The 8,947-nt window shown below is 42.6% G+C and overlaps 1 long non-coding RNA gene across 1 annotated transcript; it reads right to left on the bottom strand.

The window, feature by feature from the left end:
- LOC136497590 (uncharacterized) lies at positions 1–313 on the bottom strand. The gene is made up of 2 exons (XR_010769355.1): positions 271–313; positions 1–171 (listed from the first exon to the last, which is right to left on the bottom strand). It is a non-coding gene; the product is annotated as an uncharacterized lncRNA (long non-coding RNA).
- Positions 314–8,947: the final 8,634 nt, after the last annotated feature.

Raw genomic sequence — 8,947 nt, 5'->3', positions numbered from 1 at the left:
CTGATTGCCCCCCGCGATGTAGAACAGGCTTGACCTTGATGAAGACCCGTCTAGCTCCCAGATCTCCGCCCGAATAGTGGCACCGCAGCGGAGCTTGGAGACGAGCCCCGCCGCCGCGGCCGCCTCAACCAGGCTGCTTCGCCCTCGACCCTGCCCTAGCACACCATGCGACTAGTAGACGACGCTTATTGAAGCAGCACGAAACGAAACAATAGCGTCAGAGTGAGTAGCGATGGCGAAGATGGTTCACAATTGGGGAAGCAGCCGTACCTGCGGTCAGTCGCCGAAGGGAGAGAAGAGGCAGGGCGGCGGTCAGAAACCCTAGGGCGGGGAGGAGCAGGCGCGTGGGTGCGGGGAGGGGGCGCACGAGTGCCGAGATGGGGCGCGCGGGTGCGGGGAAGAGGCGCGGGCCGGCGTCGGGACAGGTCCGGGAGGATTTCGTCGGTGGGGCAGCCTGACGGCGTCGGAGGAGAAGAGAGCGCCCAACAACAGACAACACCCGTGCGCCCATGGTTTTATAGTGGGGATGATTTCTAGGGGCGGTTTCTGATCCAGCCGCCCCTACAAATGCATTTGTAGGGGGCGGTTCCTGATATAGCCGCTCCTACAAATACATTTGTAGGGACGGTTCCTGATCCAACCGCCCCTACAAATATTTTTTATTTTTTTTAAATTATTAATTCTGTATTATAAAAACAATTGTGTATATATAAAACAATTGTGTATATGCAATTGTGACCAAAATAAAAGTAATATAAAAATAATTATGTATATGCACAAATATATATATATATATATATATATATATAAACAATTGTAGTCAAAACAATATAGAAAACAAAAAAAACAAAAATTAAAAATTTGAATTTTAAAACTTCGACTACAATTTTATGGCATTAAATGAAATAAAATATAAATATTGTAAACATAAAAGTTGTATAACTCATCAACATGTACAACTTTTGTTTTGGTCATCTTGTCATGTGACTTTGTTTGAACGATTCAAATTTTGAAATTCAAACAATTTCAACTTGAAACAATATTTTGAAAGAGTAAATGATTTTAGATGAAAAACTCATAAATACCAAAGTTGTAGAAATCATCAATATGTACAACTTTTATTTTGATCATATTTTCATTTGACCAAATTTGAACAGTTGAAATTTTGAATTTCAATAATTGGCAACTTCAAACAAGATTTTGAAACCTTAAATGATTTCAACAATAAAAGTCGTGAACATAAAAGTTGTTGAACTCATCACTATCTACAACTTTTATTTTGGTCACTTCTTCATGTAACAAAGTATTAGTAAACATTGTTCATAAATTCATATATGACTCATAGTTTCCTGAACTATACGAGAAACATGTTGATTTATGAACAATGTTTAATTTCACTTTGTCAGATGAAGAAATGATCAAAATAAAATTTGTAGATCTTGATGAGTTATACAACTTTGGTATTCATCACTTTTTCAACTGAAATTATTTAATGGTTGCAAATCTCGTTCAAACTTGTCATTTTTTAAATTTGAAAATTTGAAGTGCTCAAACTTTGTCAAATGAAAAGAATGACCAAATCAACACACTAACTTGATAGGGCAAGATTTTAGAAAATTTTAGGAAAAAATCATCACATTTGGAGTTAGTATGAGGGAGAAAAACTAGTTACAAATTTTACCCAGAGATTAAAAATCATCACACTTACATAAACACTCCACGTTCAACAACTAGCTAGCCCGCTATAACGACTTTCCCCTTGACACATTTTTATTCCCATGGCAATATGTCTTTGGGGAGGTTCTTTTCCACAACACTGATTTTCTTAGGAAAGTCTGTGAATAGCGGCATCTCATCGTAGTTATTGTAAGCTTCAACATCGTCCACGCCATCAACTCCAATAATGTGCTGTTTCCCGGAGTCAACCACGTGCTTTGTCTTCTTCTTCAGGGGAGGTTACTTTATCGGTCAGACATATAGAAAACTTGTGCGACACGTGAAGCGAGCACCCAAGAGTCATCTTGGTAGCCTAGATTCTCGAGGTCCAGGACTATCAATCCGATCTCGTTCAGTTGGTGTTGTTTGATTCAGCGGCATCGAAACAGGGCCACCGTTATATCCCTTCCATAGTCAAGTTTCCATATCTCTTCAATGATGTCAAAGTATTAGATCTTTCACCCCAATCCATCGAGAGCCTCTATTCGAACGCCGCTGTTTTTGTTCACATATTTACTATCCTTTGCGTGGGTATAGTATGTATACCCATTGATGGCATAAGCATTCCAAGATGTCACCTGTCTCGATGGCTCCTCTGCCAATCTACTAATGGTAATAGAGTATGTGGTTTCTCCAGGCGGTATGTTTTGGTCCTTCAACCATGTAGTTAGTCGTTGCTTGTGTTGTTTCATGACCCAATCATCCGAATGGCCATTTCTCTCTACCATAATGATAGCCAAGTGTTCATCAAAGTACGGTTGCATCAGTTGTGTACTCTGCAAGACACTGTAATGCGCCCAACTCACCTCTTTATAATCATGGTCGATGAACACTTTTCTACCACTGGTGCACTTCCCAGCCAGCCTACCCTTGTGACGAGAATCGAGTTTACCAATCCCTTTCTGTACTTTTAGGTACTCTTGACAGCACTCGACGACTTCTTTCGTACTGTAACCCTCTATCATGGAGCCCTTTGGGTATGCTCGATTATGCACGTATCGACTTAGAACCGACATGAACCGCTCGTAGGACCACATTTCATGCAAGTAGCAAGGGCCCAGCGCCTGTATCTGATGAACCATGTGAATCATGAGATGTGGCATTATGTCAAAAAACAGGAGGTAAACACATCTCCAGTTGGTTTTGTGTCTCCACCACAAATTCATGTAGGTCACTCAGCTCTTGCTTGCCAATCGTCTTCTGTGAGATCTTCGAAAAGAAATAGCACATGTGGGTGATGGCCATTTTCAAGAACTCTGGCTTTATAACCCTGATTGCAATAGGTAGAAACACTGTCAGCATCACATGGCAATCGTGAGCCTTATAGTGTGTTATTGACAAGTCCTTCATCGACACTAGCTTCTTAACATTTGCTAAAAACCCAGTCGGGACTTTGATCCCCCTCAGGAAAGTGCATATAGCTCTCTTCTTATCTGGTGTTAGGTTGAAGCACGTCGCGGGGAGAGTATATTTTCCATTAGCCTCAGGTACCGGGTGAAGCTGTGGCATCACGTTTAGCTGCACCATGTCTTTCCGTGCTTTCAGACCATCCTTTGACTTGCCTGTGTCCATCAATGTAGCAATGAGACTCTCAAAGACATTCTTCTACACGTGCATAGCATCAATGGCATGGGGGACCTCCAAGTCTAGCCAATAAGACAGATACTGAAAGAAGATCGATTGTTTCTTGAAAGGTACGCCTTCGACATGAGGTGTGCTTCTATCTCTATTTGTCCCATCTGAATTCTTCTTTCCATAGACGACGCGTATGTTTTTCACCATTCTATACACGTGTTCTCCGTTATGACGTCTCTCCGGAGGGGGTTCAATCTCTGGGGCGTTGTCATAAAATCTAAAGAACAATTTGTTGTGATACTTGTGACTTGTCTTTAAGAAGCGTTGGTTCTTTAGGTAAACTATCTTCTTGGATGCATCTAGGTACACCCATGTAGTACCATCTAAGCAAACCAAGCATCCCGTCTTTTCTTTAATCTGTCTAGACAAAGCAAACAACACGGGGTAATCATTGGTAGTAACAAATATTATTGCTCTATATATAAAGTTCTCCTTTCGGAATGCATCGTACATCTGTTCCCCATACCTCCATAGCCTCTCCATTTCTTGCATCAAAGGCTCGAGGAACACGTCTATATCAATGTCTAGTTGTTTAGGGCCAAAAATAAGAATAGTGAGGAGAAGATACTTTCTCTTCTAACACAACCATGTTGGGATGTTGTACATGGTCAAGATCACTGGCCATGTGCTGTGGTTGCTCATCCTCTCATTAAAGGGATTCATTCCATCGGTGCTCATGCCAAACCGTATATTCCTTGGGTCATCGCTGAATTCTTTGTGCTTCTCATCAAACCTTTATCACTGACTATAATCAGCCGGGTGTGCAGTCTTATCATCATCCACCTTGCGCTCATCATCCCACCATGTCATGAGTGTGGCTTCTTTAGGGTTTAGGAAGATACGTCTCAAGCGGTCGGTCACTAGCAGGTACCACATTACCAAGGCAGGAATTCTTCTCTGCTTTGCATCGTTGCCTAATATAGTGTTCTCTAGGGGCTGAGATTCGTGTACCACCTTTTTTGTACCCTTCTTATTCCTCTTTTTCCCCGTGGAGCCTTCGTCCCCACCGTAAAGGTTATTGTTCTTGTATCGGCTGACCCCACACCGGGGACATTTATCCAGTGACTTGAACGTTTCGCCATGAAAAAGTATACAGTGGTTGGGGCATGCATAGATTTTTTCAACCCCCATTGTCAATGGACTTATGACCTTCTTCGCTTGGTATGTGTTGGCGGGAACTGAGTTTGGTTGTGGCAACACCCATGACAGGAGATGCAATAGATCATTGAAACTACAGTCTGACCAGCCGTACTTAGCCTTCAGGATGAGCAGCTCAAGCACAAAACGTAGCAATGTCCAATGTGTCGGACAACCCTTTTCAACACCATACACAGTCTCCTTCGATGCTTTTGTCACCCTTTCCAAATTTTCTAGACCTTTCGGGCTATTTAGTAAAATCTCTGGTCCAAGGGCTCGAATCTTGTCCTCTAAATCATCTTCATCCCCGACACGTGCTCCACCATCATTATTGGCACCACCTTCGTCGTTACCATCCCAACCACCAGCATCACCACCTTTTTCATTGCCAAACTCGAAATCCATTCGTGCATCAAGCTCTGCTGAATATTAGGATAAGGATTTTATGGTTTCGTCGTCGTATTCCTCCTCATCCTCGTCGTTAATAATAATCGTTTTACCATGATGAATCCACACTGTGTAGTCTTCAACAAATTCTCGCATAATCAAATATGATCTTATGATAGTCACATCTGTCCATGCCATACGGTTCTTGCAATCTTTACAGGGGCAAATAATTGTATCCTTATTCTCTTTCAATGTTGTTGCATGCTTCTTTGTGGCTTCAATAAATTTACCTACCTCTTCACGGAAACTTGCCTTGAACCTTAACGAACCATAGATCCAAGAGTTCCTGTACTCCATCTTTTACAACAACAACAAAACAAACATTAAAGGACTACTTATTCAGATATATATAAAAATGAAACAAATTAATAATTACTTGAGAATAATTGTATATACTTCAGATATATATGAATATAAATCTAATATAATTATATGAAGCATACAAACACACCATGGTAGAGAAAAATTAATTAATGGCCCATTTATCCATAAATAATTAAAATACATATTTATTGATTACAATAAACAATTTCAAAGACAACAATTAGCAACAATTATACTTTACCTAATATCTTTCATTCAAACCCTAGTCCAATTTCATCAAACATAAATTTACAAAAATGAAATTAATAAAAAAACCAAACCCTAGATCTAGATCCACATACACATGAAACATCCATAAAACTAACTAATTATTCACTAAAATCAAGAAACATGGACCAAATAAGGGTATGATCTTGTTCCCCTCCCTAATTTAACCTAGTGCATTTAAAACTTGGGTCTAATTTGCTTTATAAGTATCTCAAGCACCATAGAAGAGAGAGAAAAACAAAACTCTAATTACTCACTAACCAACCATTAAAACTTCAAAAAAAGTGTGGAATTACATTTTCTTACCTTCTACAACCTCTCCACCAAAAGATTTGAGAGCAAAACCTTCCCTCCTTAGTAAAGCAATTTTTAGAAGGTGCCCAAGGCGCCCCCACCTTTCTTTCATAGGTTGGAGTGAGTGACCCGAGAAGGAAGAAGATGCAGTAGCTGTTTTATATGTGGATTATTTGTAGGGCGGCTGGTGATTGGCCGCCCCTACAAATCGGAGCTATAAATACGGGGCCATTTGTAGGGGCGACTCAATCACCAGCCGCTCCTACAAATAGCATTTCCAGGGGCGGCTGGTGATTGAGCCGCCCCTACAAATCAGACCCCATTTGTAGGGGTGGCTTGTAACACCAACCGCCTCTGCTGTTCTATTTGTAGGAGCGGCTGGTGTCTGAGCACCCGAGCACACCACTATAGGGGCGGCTCCATCACTAGCCACTCCTACAAAAAATTCTAACCGTTACTAAAAAAACATTTTTTACGTAGTGGTAGTGTCGTGGAGTAGTATCACAAAAAAAGAGCTCAACTAACCCGTCAATAGGTGCATTAGCTGTCTCAGCTAATTACTCATCACCACGAGAGCACACATGGCCGGCGCACAATCCTTTAATTTAGCTATCATCTCTCACAATCTCGCTCCACCAACCACCTGCCATTCTCATGCATGCACACACACGCTCCTATATACTCACTTGTCATTGTAAATTCCTCACTTGTCTATTTTTAGTGGTCCAATTTTGCATAGTATGCATGCAAATTAAGCTGCCCAATGACGTGTGCTCATCACAACCGTACCCTACAAATGATCTGTGCAATATGCACAAATGATTTTTAGTGTGACCGTCGATGCGGGACCCATAGGATACCCCGCAAGGGAGAAAGAAGATCTAGTCTAACTAGAATTCTTCCCACGTAATCTTAGTAGTAGTACTATTCAGTAATCCTACTAGGAACTCTCATTGTAAACCGACTAGGGCTCTGGCCTCCTGACTATATAAAGGAGGGCAGGGCTCCTGGAGAAAGACAGAACAACAATTATACGACACTTCATAATCAATCCAACGTAGAGGCTAACGCCGGCTGGACATAGGGCTGTTACTCGATCAACGATCGAGGGCCCGAACCAGGATAAATCGTTTGTCTCTTGCGTTCACCATTGAATTCTGCATACGCTGAAGCCCGAACAACACTGCCTCAGGGACCCCCGTGGCAGGCTATCGGTGGTAAAACATCGACAGCTGGCGCGCCAGGTAGGGGCTTTCGGTGACTTTGCATCTGAGAGCTCGATGGACCTCAACAATATGATCTTCTCAACGGGATCCACTTTTATCTTCGGCTCATGGATCTGCGAGGCGGACAACAATGGCAAGCTCCAAAGTCATCTCCTCGAAGATTCAAAACACCATGAAGACGATTCTATTCCGACGACCACGACAGATCAAATCTCTAGAAGATTCACGCAGCTCAGTGTCTGATTCAACTCAGGTTCCATAGCTTTGCGCATCCGACTCGAATTCGAACTCCGCATTTGAGTTGGAGTCATATCCGAGTCCTTTCAGGAAACCGAATTCTTTTCCGATGGGACTTAAGAACGCGGCCTTGACCTATCAAGAATACAACTCGGAGCACACGCGGAATCCCTTCAACAAGTCGGATCTTCCTCCACTTGGACTCCTAAACATGGCAACATCTTATCAGGGACAGTTCGAAAGATCCTTTAATCCAATGCTTGGGATACCACTGACAGGAGCCCAGGAGGGTCTCGTGCTAACAATAACATCGCAAGACTGTATCATCCACTGGCCAGGTTCCATTCCTGAAGATAGCAGAACCCAACTAGTCGGCACAACAACAACAGCTATTTTACCTTACCAAGAAGGAGACTCGATCTGCGACATCGAGGCATCTACTGAAGTCATCAGCAACTCCGATAGTATGAAAACTAACACCAATAACAGAACGGCTCACGCATGGGAAGTACTCATGGTTCGATGTCCTCGGTCACCATTAAATCCCCTAGAAGCACCCGATGTCAGGTTATCAGATGAATCAGAATCCAACATATCACCCTTTGCCCATGGCTATGATGGAGAAACCGAGAGTCAAAAACAAGCTAGAGAAAGGAAAAACAAGTTGAAGCAAGGGCGCCAACACCATGCTAGGCAGCACAGGGAAGCCTGGATCAGATACGAGTCAGATTTGGCTGAATACGACAGAAGAAAATCACAACGAGAAGACAAAGGAAGACGCACGGCAAATACGCCTTACGATAAGATTCGAGAAGCATTAGAAGAACTCAGAGCAACTTCACATCCTGGCGAGAAGTATGAACAGCTCCAAGACTTGCTCCGGTCAATGATCCCGAGAACGCATGAAGAGAGAGACCAATCAAGACTACCCGCTAGATCAACAACCCACAGGCAAGAAGATCAAAATCAAAGGAAGTCCGCTTTTGAAAGACTTGGGCCAGGTGGAAGCCATAACGGAGAAAGTAGGAAGGAACATAATCAAGGCCACCGATTTGAACAACCAAGGAAGATCAAGAGTAGGGTGCCTACCCAGACGGCCTCACAGAATTATTTCCATCAAAACAACAGTTGGCTAGAAGAAGGTGCCGAATCTGAATTCAAAGAAACCAGAACACACGACAGATTCCCCTATTTCATGAACAGGCTTGCATCGGTGCGATTACCTCACAAGTTCAAACCGTCTAACCACTCTAAGTATGATGGAAAAACTGAACCAAGGCAATGGCTCAGAATATATTCACAATCAATCGAACTAGCCGGAGGAGACGACAATATCAAGACCATGTTCTTTCCCATGGCACTAGAAGCCATGCCCCTCCAATGGTTCGATAAATTGAACCTAGGGTCGATCAGAAATTGGGAGGACTTGCAAAGAGCTTTCTGTGAAAATTTCGCGGGTATCATCACACACCCGATCACTCATGTAGAACTAAAAGGACTCAAGCAAAAGGGAGGCAAAAGTCTCAGAAATTACTATTGACAATTCGGCGAACTACGGGCTCAAGTGCACGACATCACCGAACAAGAAGTAATTGAAGCTTTCTCTCACGGAATCATGGCTAGGTGGCAATTTCAAGACTTCTGTAAAGAAAATCCGAGAAACA

This window comes from Miscanthus floridulus, chromosome 12 (assembly GCF_019320115.1).
Source record: "Miscanthus floridulus cultivar M001 chromosome 12, ASM1932011v1, whole genome shotgun sequence".
NCBI lineage: Eukaryota > Viridiplantae > Streptophyta > Magnoliopsida > Poales > Poaceae > Miscanthus > Miscanthus floridulus.
This window is presented reverse-complemented; position numbering and strand designations above follow the sequence as displayed.